At 60.1% G+C, this 15,927-nt stretch overlaps 1 protein-coding gene across 4 annotated transcripts in view; it reads right to left on the minus strand.

Moving 5' to 3' along the window:
* Positions 1-14,765, minus strand: part of NAV1 (neuron navigator 1) — a 194,306-nt gene extending 179,541 nt beyond the window's left edge. For 2 of the 4 annotated variants that reach the window (XM_061161151.1, XM_061161147.1), the window contains exon 1: positions 14,534-14,764. The gene's annotated coding sequence lies outside the window, so the exon portion shown is untranslated. Of the gene's footprint in view, positions 1-14,533 lie in introns of all 4 variants that reach the window. The other 2 variants (XM_061161150.1, XM_061161148.1) reach the window with 2 other exon arrangements.
* Between the last annotated feature and the right edge of the window lie 1,162 nt (positions 14,766-15,927).

The raw sequence follows: 15,927 nt of genomic DNA on the forward strand, positions 1-15,927 counted from the left end.
CCCGGGGTCAACGCAGGGGCTCGGGGGTCTCAGCAAGAGGGGGTTCAGGGCGCCAGGACCGCACTCCACTCAGCCCCAAGCCAGCCCCTGGATGGACCCCCCTCGGACCATGGAGGGCATGAGGGCTGGGCCCTTGGGGTGGGAGTGCAGCAGGGCGCTGACCTGTCCCAGGCCCAGGGTGGCCGCATGCCCGCGGGGCTGGCCCAGAGCGCGGCCAGGCCTCAGGGCGCAGGACACGGACCCTGGGCTGCCCAGGCCCTCTGTCCAGGGAAGGGGCCCTGCAGAGCGGGGCGGAAGGGACAGTGAAGCCACAGACCTGGACTGCAGAGGCCTTGGGCCCCGGTGGGACACCGACTGGGCCTGCAGGGCGGGAGGCGGGGTTTCAGGGAGTCTGCGGGGCAAGGCCTCGGGCAGCACAGTCCCAGCCCACCTGCCTCCCGCTGGCTGCGTCGCCCCCTGGCTCCGAACCAGTCTGGATACAGGGCCGCTGGGCCAGCCCAGGACGCCCCCCGGGCGGCGGGAGTGGTGGAGGAGGGGACCCCTGGGGCTGCCCTCAGCCCCCAAGGCGCAGAGCGACCGAGGCCCCTGCGGTCCACACGGCGGATGGGACCGGCTTCTGTGGGAGGCTGCGCCCTCTCGTGGCGGCAGCGGGAAGACGCAGCCGCTACAGACAAAGGGTGACCATCCTGCTTCGGGCCCCGGACGCTCCGCACAGCAGCACCCACCGGAGGGCGGCACCCGGCCCCACCTGGGGAGGGCATGGACAGGCACGATCCTGCTCCTGAGGGCTCCCAAATGGAGCCCCGAAAGGGAGGGGACCCCACAGCTCCAGGCGACGGCCCCCCCTGCACGTCCAGCCCCCGCAAACCTGCCTTTCCGCCCAGTGGGGACCCAACGCCCTGCTCCCAGCTCCTCCAGCAGGAAGCCAGGGCCTCCTCGCCTCACACGGGGCTCCCGGTCCAGCCCTCCAAGGGCACACGGCCGGTCCTCCAGCTGTACTGGGAGCTCCCCGCGTGGCGGTGGGACTGACCGGGGCCAGTTCCCGCCAGCATCGTCCCCTCCGCAGCTCCCAGGAGCTCTCCCAGGCCTAAGCGGGGCGGCCGTGACCAGCCCAGTTACGGGGAAGCTCAGCTCTGGAGACCAGCCTCGCCCCTGATCATCACCTCATCCCCACCAGCCCAGCGAGCTAGGATGGGAGGTCCCCGCTGGGCAGCAACGCCCGGGCCCTCCTGCCTTCCCACGGGGCTGCACACCTTCCGCGGCCCCTCCCACAGGCCCCCCGCCAACCAACAGGAGGCCTCCCACCTCTTCCCCGCAGAGCCCAGGGCGGCTGGATGCACCTGCCCCTCCCTGGCCCTCTGCAGCAGCACGCCTGACGGTGCTCAGTGATCACAGGAAGGGGACTGTCCTGCCGGCCACTCCTGGCTTGAGCGGCTCCTTCTTTCCCATCTGAGTGGCACGGGCCCGTGATCCTCGGCTCACCCGCCTGAGATGCGGGAAGACTGCTTTCCAGCAGGGGAAGGGTGGTGAGACCCCAAGGACCCCCGCAGCAGGTGACCCCTGCCTGGAGGCCTAAGGGCCTGCATTGTGGCCGGACCGGGCCCTGGCTGAGCTCACCTGCTCAGGAGGCCAGGCCTCAGGACAGCCTGGCCACTGGCCTGTGGGCTGGGCTCAGGGACCCAGATAAGCACGCAGCCCAGCCTTGGGAGTTTCCCCAAACCACAGGCAAGGGGAGGCGGGGCTGAGCATGGGCTCATGATCTACGCCTGGCCGGGTGGCCGCAGCGGACATGCGGCACGTCAGCACCACTGCTGGGAGCTGGGGGCGGCACAGGCAGGTCAAGTCTGTTCTCCAGGGGTGACAGTGTTCTGGGGCTCTCTAGGGAGGCGGCACTGGGGGCCTTCACGGGTCTCCAGCACAAGATGCTGTGGGCCGGCCAGGAGAGGGCAACACACCCGAGACAGCCCCCGGGGTGGGCAGGGCCTCGAGAGGAGAAGGGCTGCCCGGAGGCCCCCCACTGACCAGAGGTCCCTCCGGGACAAGTCTGGGCCAGGAGGACCGAGATCAGGAGGCTGGGGGCTTTGGCCCTGCCTGAAACCCCGCCCCGCCCCGCCCTCCGCCTGCCTCAGCCCTGGGAGCCCGCCCCCCATGAGGCTACAGTCCCTCCTGCATCGCCCCTGCCAGCCCTGCGCTGGTTCTGCTGCACGGTTGCCCCCAGGCTGAACCCTGGTTTGCTTTCCCACCAGTCTCGTCCCCAGCCTGGACCATCTGTCCTGGGCCCAGCGCTGCGCCAGCAAGTGCTCAGTGAACCACAGAGCAGAGCGCTGGGGCGTCAGCAGACGCGGCGCCTCCCTCCTGCTCGGTCCGAAAGCCCGTGTCCCACCCTCCGGACCTTCTCCAGGCCTGTCCTTGTGAGCACACACCCAGCAGAGCCGCCGCCGGTACCCTGGGTCACCCGCTGACCCCCGGCTCAGTTGCCTCCGGGGCCTTCCCCCCGCCCCCGGCGCCCCCCCCACCCCAGACCCGGCGGAAACATCTTTTTCCTGCCGGCAGGCTGCTGTGCTTCCTGCAGGAAGAGGGCCTCCGGAGAGAAAGTGTTATTTATAGCACCTCACTGAGGGCAGGCCATGGCCAGGGCTGCAGGTGAAGCCTCAGGCCTTGTGAGGGTCCGACCCCCGAGGAGGGAAGCTGAATGCCGGGACAAGGGCAGGCCTGAGATGTGGGGGGTCGGACACAGACTGGTTCCCCAGCTTCTCTGCATCTGTCGGGGATCCCACAGCTTTCCCAGGTCCCCAGACTTGAACTCTCAGAACTGCAGAAGCAAAGACTTACAGTACTGACACCTGGAGAAGAAGCCGGAGACCAACTCTGATAAGGAAACGGAGGCTGGGGGGGGAGGGAACCCGTCAACAAGGCACAGGCGCCACTAACGTGGGCCTTGCAGGCCACAGCAACAGCCGACCTGGTACCACCCTGCCTCATCCCACGGTGCTGCCCCATCAGGAGCTGCCCCACCAACAACTGCGTCCATCCCAACGGCAGGAGTGGGAAGGAGCAGAGCAGGCCCCTCGGCTTGGATGAGGCCCGGAAGCCGCTCGCTGAGTGGAAAAGGCCAGACGCACCCAGGCCCGCTGCACAGTCTGGCCCACAGAGTCCACGGCGACAGGCGCACAGCAGGGCACCCACGGCAGAGGCGCTGACGGCGGAACGGGGACCAGCCGAGGGAATCGTCCTGGGTTTGCACTGTGGCGCTCAGTCTTAACAGCTCAGCAGACGGACACTTGCGAACGTGCATCGCACTGTCTGTAAATCACGCCTCAATGAAAGCACAGAATAGAGAACAGGAGAAAAGGGTCCCTTCCCTCTGGGTTGGTGGGAAAGGAGCGCCTGGGCTGTGTGGCGGGCCACGGACAGCGGGGTGGGGGAGGGGGTTCCTCCTGCTTCTTTCTGGACCGGCTCTTGCTCAGGCTCTACTCGGGGCCCGGCCAGCCGGCTCGGGGCAGCAGCCGGCACCTCCTGACGCGAGGCGGGTGAGGCGGGCAGAGGGCATGGCCCTCCCGGCTCAAGACACCGGGCTCCCTTCCACCCTCCCTGGCACCCTGCTCCCATGGCAACGGCCACCCTGAGACTTCGGCTCCTGAGGCTTGAGCTCCTCATTTCAAATCTCCCAGCTTCCCGTGTCCTCCACCTTGGCCACACCCGTGAACCCTCCTTGCAAAGCCGGGGCTGTTTATGAGGCCCTGGAGACAGCGGGGGCCAGGCAGTGCCCAGGCTGTGCCCAGGGGCCTGGGTCCCTGCACTGCACCCCCCATCCCTGCCCAGAGGCCTGCAGGCCAGGAGGCCCAGAGGACCACACAACTTAGAGCCACCCCCTCCCCCGCCCTGCTCGGAGGTATAAACAGCCCCCCAGGCATAAATCCATCCAGAAGCATGGTCCGCAGGGCTGGGCAGCCAAGCATTTGCGGCCAACTTGCTTTGTCCCTAACACCTGGCCCAGCAGCGTTTGCCCTTTGAGGACATGTGCAATGGTCCTGGAGGCACCATGGGTGCCCAGACCAAGGATGACAACTGTGGCCAATGGGAGGGGACCAATCAGTGGCCAGGGAGAGCCAGGAGCAGGGGCTCCTGTGAGCAGGAGAGGGGACAGATGCCCACGGCTGCCCGGGAAAGGGACGGACGCCCACGACCCCCTAGGAGAGGCGATGGATGTCCGCAGCCACCCAACTATGGATGCCCCACCGCGTCCCCTGAGGCGTCCATGAGCCAGCATTTCCTGACCCAACTGAGACAGGACCCTCAGGCTGCTCCAGCTCCAAGTCCAACCCAGCAGGCTCTCCTCTGTCCTGGGCTGCCTCTCCAGCCCTGTGGGCCCATCAGCCCTCCCAGACCCAGACACAGAGGCCTCCGTCTCCGCTGGACGTGGGGCTGGATGTCCTGGCCCCTGTGGCTGGCTTGGAGGGGCCCTTTCCACCCTCTCCCCAGTCACGCCAACCCTGGGGCACATTCTGGGCCTGCCAGGGGCCACGCCCAACATGAGGAAATGGGGGTGACTCAGGGTGGCGTGGTCTTGAGAGACGAGGCCTTGTGGTGACACGTGGTAAGGAGCTGGGTAGCAGCGGAGAGACCTGGGCTCGTGGGACTTGGAGGGCCGGGGCATCAGTTCCAGGCCAGCTGCCAGCCCAGAGTCCTCACTGCATCGTCAGATGACACAACTGTTGCTGCTGCTGCTGCTAAGTGGCTTCAATTGTGTCCGACTCTGTGCGACCCCATAGACGGCAGCCCACCAGGCTCCCCCGTCCCTGGGATTCTCCAGGCAAGAACACTGGAGTGGGTTGCCGTTTCCTTTTCCAGTGCATGAAAGTGAAAAGTGAAAGTGAAGTCACTCAGTCGTATCTGACTCTTCGCGACCCCATGGACTGCAGCCCTCCAGGCTCCTCTGTCCATGGGATTTTCCAGGCAAGAGTACTGGAGTGGGGTGCCATTGCCTTCTCCGAGACGGCACAACTAAGTTCATGCAAAACGGTTATTTTCAACTCTGAGGAGAAAATGAGAAACACGACCTAAAATATAACTCTATCGCAGTGTTCCTTAGACTAAGTCTAACTTAGACTAGTCTGCAGGGATGATAAGATTAAGTAGCTGCTCTTAAAAGACAAATCTTAAGGACTTGTCAAATTAAATGCAATAGCAAAGTTAGTAAAAAGTCGACGTGAGAGATTCCTGCCTCTGTGTAACAGACATAACGTCTGCAGTTCACGTCCACGGGCCGTTGAAGACGCTGCCCATTGGGGCTGTGCAGGCTGGGGGCAAGGAAAGAACAGGGATCCCAGTCATACCCGATTCCCTAGAGCTGTGTGGCTTTGGGCAAGTTACCTACCCTCTCTATTATTGTTGTTTAGTCGCTAAGTCGTGCACAGCTCTTTGAAACCCCACGGGCTGCAGCATGCCAGGTTTCCCTGTCCTTTACTGTCTCCCGGAGTCTGCTCAAACTCATGTCCATGCAGTCTGACTCTCTCTGGGTCCTGGCTTGACCATCTGCAGAAAGGGGACGTAGGTCCTGCCTCCTCACGGGGGTGCCAGGAGGAGCAAATGAGATCCTGGAATGGGAAGTCAGCCTGTGGGGGCCGTTCACAAAACTAGAGGAACTTTCACAGTGGAGGCTTCAGAAAGAGGCAGCCGGGGACGCGGGACCAGGCTCTCGGGGCTCTAGGCTGGCTCAGCTTCACACACGAGGTCAGGCCACAGGCCCTCACAGCACAGCCTTCAGGGCCACCTCTGCATTCACCAGTCCCACTAGCTTCTAGAACAGAAGGCCCGGGGCCGAGGAGACTTCAGAGGCCCGCAAGGGAACCAAGTTTCCAAAATACAAAATAAAATCGCAAAAACTGAAATTAACCAAAGTGACTGCATCTATAAACCCTAACAACGTGCCAACTGAATCGATAATTAAATTTACTTTTCATACAATGCATTATATTTGAAAATAAGTGGTAGGTAAATGTTTTCTCATCTCACAATAATTTCTGCTGAGGTTTAGGGTTACCAAGAAATAGCCAATATTAAATGATTAAGAAATTCATTGCCAATGTCCAAAGACTTTGAAAGTTGTTTTTAGAATTTTTACAACAAAAATATCAGTGCTCCTTGTGGGGTGCAGAGTGTGGGTGCAGAGTCCTAGGGCTCTGGCCGGTGAGAGTGCCCAGCGGGCCTGGGGTCTGGGCTCAGCATCGCCAGCCAGGCCGGCCTCCTGCCTGTCCCCCTCATGTCCAGACGCCAGGACACCGAGTGCCAGCCCAGCCATCCTCACCATGCAGCGCCAGCCTGCTGCCCCAGGAGCCGCCGTGGCCACCTGTTTGGGGGATGACCGACACGACCTGGGACGATACACCAATAACTTGACTCCCTGTTTCGTCATCTTTAGAAAATACCTATTGTTACCTGACAAAATCGTAGGAGGGCTTCCCAGGTAGGGTTAGTGGTAAAGAACCCACCTGCCAGTGCAGGAGACTAGGAGACCCGGGTTCAGTCCCTGGGTGGGGAAGAGCCCCTGGAGGAGGGCACGGCACCCACTCCAGCACGCTTGCCTGGAGCTTCCCATGGACAGAGGAGCCTGGCAGACTACAGTCCAAGGGGTCGCAGAGAGTCGGACAGGACTGAAGTGACCTAGCACAGCACAAAGTAGTAGAAAAGAAGAGCTTCTCTCTGCGTCTCTTCCTCCCAAAGGTTGATTTTCATTCTTCTTACGGGTTATTTTCCACCTATAGACTTGAGTTTCGGTCTCTTGTTTTAAGACAGTTCGACAACTCTCTTGAAGTGCCCCTTGAGCAAGACAAGTGTGCTGGGGACCCTGCCCCTCCCTTCCCACCCTTCCTGAGGCTACACCTGATGCTCCGTCGCCCAGAGACCACCACCCGCACTTAACTCCCCAGAGACCACCACCCACACTTAACTTGCTTCAGGAGGACAGCACAAGTCACGCTCAGGGTTGGGGCCGGTGAGTGTGGTCTGTAGCCTCTCACTCTCCTCCTCGGTGAGACAGGGGCAGCACAGCAGGTCCCGAGGCCTCACATGGCAAGGTGGGGAGGATGAGGAACGCGAGAGACATGAACAAGACTTTCTGCAAATACATGCTCACTTGACCTGCAGCCTGGAACCGCTGGTGCTGGTGGGGCTGCTTGGTTAACTCTCTGAACCTCAGCTCCTTCACCAGTAAAACGGGGAGAAGACCAGTGCCCACCTCACTAAGAGGCTGTGAGCTCAGTTCAGAGCGCTTTGCCCCGAGGGCACGCCTGGCCCAGTGTAAGGGGTCATGACTGCAGTTCCTATTCCGAGAGAGAAATTCACAGCTCAGACCCCAACAGGGTAGGTGGAGGGAGGCGTGGCCCTCTGGAGGGAGCAATGAGGCATGTGAACACCGCCCGTGGGGGACACACATGTGTCAGTGTCATCCATGTGACTGTGGGGGACACACATGTCAGTCCAGTGTCATCCATGTGACTGTGGGACACACGTGTATCATCCCAGTGTCACCCGTGTGACTGTGTGGGACACACGTGTGTCAGTGTCATCCGTGTGACTGTGGAGGACATGGGTATCAATGTCACCCGTGTGACTGTGGGGGACACACGTGTGTCAGTCCAGTGTCATTCCATGTGACTATGGGGGCACACATGTATCAGTGTCATCCGTGTGACTGTGGGGCACACATGTGTCATCCCAGTGTCACCCGTGTGACTGTGGGGGACACATGTGTGTAAGTCCGGTGTCAGGCCATGTGACTGTGGGGGACACACGTGTGTCAGTGTCATCCATGTGACTGTGGGGGACACATGTGTGTAAGTCTGGTGTCATTCCGTGTGACTGTGGGGGACACATGTGTGTAAGTCCAGTGTCATTCCATGTGACTGTGGGGGACACACATGTGTAAGTCTGGTGTCATTCTGTGTGACTGTGGGGGACACATGTGTGTAAATCCAGTGTCATTCCATGTGATTATGGGGGCACACATGTATCAGTGTCATCCGTGTGACTGTGGGGCACATGTGTGTCATCCCAGTGTCACCCGTGTGACTGTGGGGGACACACATGTGTCAGTCTGGTGTCATTCCATGTGACTGTGGGGGACACGTGTGTGTCAGTCCGGTGTCATTCTGTGTGACTGTGGGACACACGTGTGTCATCCCAGTGTCACCCGTGTGACTGTGGGGGACACACATGTGTCAGTCTGCTGTCATTCCATGTGACTATGGGGGTACACATGTGTCAGTGTCACCCGTGTGACTGTGGGGGACACACATGTGTCAGTCCGGTGTCATTCCATGTTACTGTGGGGGACACACGTGTGTCAGTGTCATCCATGTGACTGTGGGGGACACACATGTGTAAGTCTGGTGTCATTCCGTGTGACTGTGGGGGACACATGTGTGTAAGTCCGGGGTCATTCCATGTGATTATGGGGGCACACATGTATCAGTGTCATCCGTGTGACTGTGGGGCACATGTGTGTCATCCCAGTGTCACCCGTGTGACTGTGGGGGACACACATGTGTCAGTCTGGTGTCATTCCATGTGACTATGGGGGCACACATGTGTCAGTGTCACCCGTGTGACTGTGGGGGACACATGTATTTAAGTCCGGTGTCATTCCATGTGACTGTGGGGGACACATGTGTCAGTGTCACCCGTGTGACTGTGGGGGACACACATGTGTCAGTCTGGTGTCATTCCGTGTGACTGTGGGGGACATGTGTGTCATCCCAGTGTCACCCATGTGACTGTGGGGGACACATGTGTGTAAGTCTGGTGTCATTCCATGTGACTGTAGGGGACACGTGTCAGTTTGGTGTCATTCAGGGTGACTGTGGGGGACACACGTGTCAGCCTGGTGTCATCTGGGGTGACTGTGGGGCTGTAGGTCCTTGCCCTCGGGTCACGTGTGGACTCTGGCTCGGGAGACTGCACGTGCAGATGGGAGGGCAGGTGGAGAGGGAGATAGCTTCGGAGCAAAACGATGGCAGACTCCAGACACACCCTGTGCCAGTCACTGACCTCTACTGACCGGACATTTTCCAAAATGAAACATTTTCAGGGAAAAAAGCCTTCCCACATCGAAAGGCCCCTGCCGTGCCCCTCAGGGCTGAGGAATCGGGGCTGGCCCTGACCTGACAGCTGCCACCGTCCCCCAAAGGCATCTGTGCTGTGGGTGGGGTGCAGGGGAGGGCAGAGACCCCCAGACCCACCCCAGACGGGGCCAGGCGGGCAGCTGCCGGTGGGTCCCAGCTGGGGTTGCGCCTGGCGGCAGGTCAGCTATCTGTTTTGTCCAAGGAAAGCAGACAGAACAGTTGGCATCTCAGCAGCACCCGGAGCCCAGCCTCCTGCCCAGCTAACTCAATTATCTGCACCAGTGAGCTGGGCAGAGGCACAGGCGTGAGAGTCACCTCCCAGGGTCTACTCTATGCTCTGCCTGGGTGTGCAAAACTAGGGGCCCGCAGAGCGTGTGAGGGGTTCAGACAGCAAGGGGCAAAGGGCGCCAGCCACCCCGGCCTCCTGCCCTCCAGCTGCGTCCAGCTCCTGAGGGCAGTGCCTACAGCAGGACAGAGGCCTTGCCTGGCTGAGGAGCCGTGATGCCCACAGAGGGCAGGTGCAGGGAGTGGGAGCAGAGAGCCGCCTGCTCTGGACGCGGGCGGTCCCGGCTGGCCTGCGGGTGAGCGTCCCGGGGAGGGGGCCGGCTCCACAGCTCCCGCCACCCAGTTGCTCCCCCAGGGGATTTCCCAGCCTGGCCAGACCACCAGGATCACTGTGATGGATGGGGTGGGCTGAGACCAGGAGTGTGGGGAGCAGCGTCTTAGGAGACAGGCCTTTTCATCACGCCCTCCTGGGGAGAAGCAGGGCCTCGGCTGGGTCCACCTACAGTCCCGAGGACACGAGCTCGGGGGGCAGAGTGTGACCCTAATTGCAGACATTTGTGGAGTATCCACCATGAGCTGAGGACTTCACTGCGAAGTCAAGACCTGAACCTTGACTCCCAGTCTGCCTTGCTTCACAGTCAAGTTCCTGCTGTGACATCACCCATCTTCCCAGAAGGTACTGGAGATCACCCCAGTGAGCGCGATCCAAGGGAGATGGGATGGGGGAAGAGCCTGGGGCCGCATCCACACCCTAAACGGCTGCCATGCTTCTCCGCTCGGCTTACTGCTAGGCCCGCTTCATTCAGCAGTGCGTTGGGAAAAGCCTCTTTTCCCGGGATCTCCACCAGCGGGTGGCAGTCAAGCCCACCACAGATTAATCCAAGAGGAACCCTAATAGGGCGTCCAAATCAGAACCAGGTGGTTTCAGCATGCCATTGCGGGGGTTCCCCGGCCACAGAGGGGTCCTGGCCTGAGGACCCTGGGGGAGGGCTTAGAGGTGCCCGCGGTGTCCGGAAGGCAAATATGGGGCTCCAAGACATGGTTCTTTCCAGCTCTGAGTTTAATTCTTACAGAAGTTGGTGTTTATTCTGGTTACAAATGGACTTTAAAATTCGGGGAGGGATGAAAAGTGGGTCAGTTTACTGTCCAGATGGGGAGGAGTTGCATCACTGCAAGCAGTGACCAGCCTGGGGGTCCAGGGAGGAAATCATCTCAACCACTCACCCTCACCATCTCCAGAGTCACTGAGGCAGGCACGTCCAAGCTGAGGGAAGCCCAGGACCTGTCCTGTCCAAGGTCGCAGTGAGGCCGCCACCGAGCCAAAGAAACACAGCTCATGCCGGGCTGGTCTTGTGTCCTCCTGGCCCCCGGAAGACCTCGAGTTGGTTCATGTCTGTACTTGAGTGAGCTCGTGTCTACACCTGGGTCAGCTCGTTTCTATGCCTGGGTGAGTTCGTGTCTACACCTGGACCAGTTTGTGTCTACGCCTGGGCTGGTCACGTCTCTGATGTCAGGACAGTGGTTGGCACAGTGTTGATAAGTCAAGAAGATCTGAGTCAGAATCCTTCTAAGATGTTCCCTATGGAGGTGGGGTGGGGTCCTTTAATCCACCAATGTCTCCAAGTCCTGACTTTTCTAGTTTTAACAAAGTTTTCAGGTTCACAGGAGAAAGCAGGTTGGTGGTGGCAAGTCAGGGCGGGGCAGAGCATGGGAGGCGCCGTTTACCGAGAGGAGCCCTAGCTCTGGTGGTGGTGGCGACTACATGAATGTCTTCAGAACCACAGAATGGTTCGCTTGGAGTCATTAAATGGTCAGTTTTATGTTATATATATTGAACCACAATAAAGTTTTAATATTTTAAGTATAATAATTATAAAGAAAATATAATAAACATGCATCAACCCACCCAACTACAAAATGTTAGCACTTTGTCAAATTTTATTGTTTTTTACATAAAAGAAATGAAAGTTTAAAAAATGTTTCAGAGGGATTTTTCTCAGGAACTCAAGGGAATGTCAACACAAGAGAAACAATCAGTGTGACGCACCCGAGCACATGACGACCCCAACTGACACAGAAAAAAATTATCTGTCAAAATCCAACGCCCGTGCTTGGTAAAAGACACCGAGGAAAGCTGGATTAGAAGGGATTTCCTCAACACGATAAACAGCATTTATGAAAAACCCACGGCAAGTATTCTACTCTGTGGTAAGGACTGGAAGCTTCCTTCTCAGATCAGGAACAGGTCGGGGCTGCCGGCTCTCACCACGGCCGCTCAGCTCTGCGCGGCAGGTTCCAGCCAGGGCGATTAGGGGAGAAGCAGAAACAAGAGCCATCTTCACAGAAAAGGAGTACAGCTGTGTCTACTCACTGCTGACACAACCCTACCTATGGAAAATCCCAAAGAATCCGCACACAGAAGCCACAAAACCGAAGAGATAAATGTTTAGGGGACAAGATCAGAGCCCAAAAGTCAGCTGCGATTCTGTACACTGGCAGTGAATAATCCAAAGAAGACATTAAGAAAACAACGCCACTTAGGAAAGCTTTCAGAGTGTCTGAGGACTGGGCATCAGGACAGTCTGGCGGCCTCCTGAGGTGGAAACATCTCGTTATTCACGGTCCTTGCTGGGGGAGCCTGTGTCAGCTCCTTTAATTTTTCATGCCTGTTAGTGAGTCTCATTACAACCAAGGAAAGCAAATGCGCTTGATGGGGACTGAAGGGCATGAGGTGTGGGCCACACCCACAGGAGGCCCGAGCAGCCTGGGTCTCTGGACCCAGGAGCCATCCCACTCCCTTCATGTCTCAAGAGTCACAGGAAACTGGAAGCAAAATCCCAGGCCCCTTGGAGGAAATGCGGCCTGAATCAGCCTTCCCCGGAGGCGGGAGGAGCAAACCAGGCCCCAGAAATTGTTCTTAGGGGGGTGTTTTCCACTTGAGAAGTTGGTGGGGATTTTTTAAGTTGAAGAAGGAACTAGAAGTGTTTTTTTAAAGATGGTTTTGTGACTCGGGGCCAGAAAAATGAAGTGTTATTTCCCAGTTCTCTCTCTGTGGCCCCGAGACTCTCAGAGCTGGAGGCTGCTCCACCACTGAGAGGCTCCCTCTTCCCTTGTTTCTGTTCCTCTCTTGCCAACACCTATGTAACACCTGCTAAGATCTATGGATGGAGATACCAGGAAGAGAAACATTCTGATGCATGCAGGTGACTGGCTGAGAGAGAAGGAGCCCTGGACCAGCAGACCGGAGCCCTGCCTGCCCAGCCAGCGTTTGCAGCCCAGCAAGGTGGCTTGGAGCCACCCTGCTCCCTCCCGGGGCCCCTGAGTGCCCTCTGTGGACGGGAGGGCGGGCAGGGCAGGCAGGGCGGGGGCTGACACGGGAACAGACCCCTTTGACTCGTTTTCCTAAAGGCCAAACCCATTAAGAAGTCAAAAGAACTTTAAAAGAAAAGGGAAGTGACACTGATGGAAAATGAAAAGAGGAAGAGAGATGGGTTTTAAAAGATGGACAAGAGATGTTTCTACTCCAGGCCATTCTGGGGCCAGAGCTGGGCTGACACCAGAGGCTGCCATGGACTCCGAAGGGGGCCAGGTTTGGGAAGCGAAGGAAAACACTTACAAGGTGCCTGCTAGGGGCTGGGCCTTATAGGTGGTCAGACAGGAGCTGGCAGGAGGGCATCACAGGGAGATAAACACACAGAGCAGAATGTGACACCCACCCACGGGGAGCTCAGCAGGAGGGGTTGTTCCCTCTAAACCTGAGCAGCTTGGGAAACTAGAGGCTGGAGGGCAGATCAGAACAGCCTTGTGTGTCCTTCCCCTGGTACATAAGTGAGGAACCACCCACCCCCTGGTTATCCAGGGAGTGAGCAACACAGGCTGACACACAACTACAAACAGATCAAAAACTTTCCCCAAAAACCGCTGCTGAAAGCACAAACCTTTGTGACGCTTTGTCTGGGGAGGAAACCCAGTCATTGTGATTCCCGGTCTCTTTTCCAAGTTTAATCCCAAAGACTCACAAACCCAAATTCAAAGCAGGAAGAAAAACAAAGCATGCATAATAAGCAGGCTGGAGTCCTCTTGCCCGACCTGAAGGGAACCCAGGTCAAGGGACCCGCAGCCTCGCCCACTCGGGGAGGGTTCTTTGTGCGAAGTCAGCGGCCCCATTAGAAGTGAGTTGCAGGGGACACCGCGTTGGGGACCCAGACGTTCACAAGAGGCAAACCCCGGCAAACCCCCTGCTTCTGCGGCTCGAACAAGGCCGCAGGCTCCTCAGCATTGAATTTGAACGAGCCAATAGTGTCCCAACCGCTGAAACAGGAAGCCAGATAAAGCACTGCCGCGGGGATGCGCGGCCCAGACGCGGGGCCGGCTGAGCCCCGGGCTCTCCTAACAGAGTCCCGTGACTCGCCAGCTGAGGTTCCTCTGTTGCGCCAGGGCGAGGAGCCTGTCTGCCCGGTGGGGGTCACCCCTGCACCCCGCCCCTCCGCCCCGCCCCTCAGCCTCCCCTCTCGACCAGGAGCAGACCCGGCCGGCTCCTTATCCTCCGACCAGTCTCCGTGGCTCTGAGCACAGAAGGGACCACAGGGCCCAACACCCTTAGGTGGACTCCGAGTCCGGCGGCTCTGGGAAGCCTTCTCAGGCGCGCGCCAAGGCCGGCCTCCGAGGACCTGCCCGAGGGCGCTTCTCCGCGCATCCCGGAGCCACGGAACGCTTTCTGGAACAGCCGGCAAGGTCACCTGCCGGGCTGTTCACCGCGCTCGGCTGGGATGGAAGAGGATGTGGGCAGGGTGCGTGTGTGTGTGTGTGTGTGTGTGTAATAACGTAGCGCCCGGTATCTCTGATCATAGGATCTCAACACCCTTTAAATTACACCGCAAGGGAACGAAAACGCGGCCCAGACAGGGTGGGCCGGGACGGCCCCCGACAAGCCGACTCCTGCACAGACGCGCAGCCCCGTGGGGACCTTCTCGGGTGCTTGTTCCAGCTCCTCTCCCGCTCCCCGCGCGCAGCCTCCCGAGGGCGCAAGACCACATCCCGGGACTCGTGCCCAGCCCCGCAGGACGCCCCCGGCCCCGCCCCGGAACCCGCCCGGCGACCCCCCGGTCCCCGCGCGGACCACTCACCCGCGCGCCTGCGCCCCGGGGCCCGGGCTCCGCGCCGCCGCCGCGCACAGCTGCGCATCCGGACCGCGCCGCAAGAAAGTTCTCGGGCTCCCGCGCCGGGTTGGGTCTCGTGGAGTCTCGGCGTCCACGCTCCGGCCGCGGGTAGCACTAGGGCAGCCGCCGACGCCGGGCCCACGACGAGGAGAGAGGCGGCATCCCGAACAAAGTGCGTCCCCGGCCGGGCCCGGGGCGGAGCCTGCTGACCCGCTGCCCCGGGCACACGCCGGCCGCCTCCCCGGGCCAGGGGCGGAGGCTGCGCCGCCAAGCGCCCGCTCCCCCCCGCGCAGTGCCAGTCGAACCCACAGAGGGGCGGAGGCGCCGGGCCCTTCCAGACTTTGTCATTGGAAAGCTATTCCCGTAACCCTTTCCTGCCTTCGCCTTCCGTCCCGCCTCCGCGGCCGCAGAAAGGCGGAGCTGGGTGGGGGGCAGGAAGCCTCCGCACAATCGGGCCTTTCCTAGGCCCGGGGACCGCCGCCCCCGCCCCGCGCTCCCTCGGGCTGCGGCCGCCCCGCCGTCCCGAGGCGCCGCGACAGATGGGTCGCCCCCCGCCCTTCCGCCCGGGCCCCCTTCCTTCCTCTCTGCTCCGCGGTCTGGCGTGGGACGCGGGGGCAGAGAGGCGGGGAGACTCCAGCAGGGCCTGGCAAGTAGCTGTGCTCAGTGAAACGCCCTGGGACTCCATCCCACCTCCTGACCCTGGCCTGTCCCGCCTCCTTCTAGGTCCTGGGACGGGGAGGAGGGCAGGAGGGGGAAAGGAAAAGAACAGCGGACCCCGCAGACCGGCTGGAGTGGGGGCCAGGCCACGTGGCTTCCCCGGACCGTGCCTCCCGGGAGGCCCGCGGATGTCAAGTGGCCCCAGCTTCTGGAGCCTCCGGCCCCCGAGAAAGGCAGCTGTGGGACCAAGGAGCCAGCAGCCTGAGCCCAGAGGCAGCCAGCTCCACAGAACATTCAGATTCACGTCTGGGGCTAGGTCCCTGGGAGGTCCCAGAACGTCCGCCTGCAACATCCGCTGTGTGCAGAGGGTCAGCAGAGTCCTGCCCAGCCCCTCCAGTCAGACGGGTCACAGTGGCCGTGCACACAGAGGATGATAAGGGCGCGCTAGGCAGTGGACTGGCTGTGACATCGAGGAAGTTCTCAACTGATCAGAGAAAACGATTTTGATGTCTTTTTTGCCCATGAAAGGAATGAGTTGTCTGTTTTGGTGGGGAGAAGGACAGAGAGACTGTCCCAGAGGGACACACAGGCGAGTCCTTGCCCTGTGGATGTAACGGCTCAAAGGCAGAGTGCCCAGGCTCAAGTCCGTCTGCTCCTCACCAGCCGTGGGAACCTGAACGGATTCTTTGTGACCGTTTTGGTTT

Source organism: Dama dama, chromosome 14 (genome assembly GCF_033118175.1).
Source record: "Dama dama isolate Ldn47 chromosome 14, ASM3311817v1, whole genome shotgun sequence".
Lineage (NCBI taxonomy): Eukaryota > Metazoa > Chordata > Mammalia > Artiodactyla > Cervidae > Dama > Dama dama.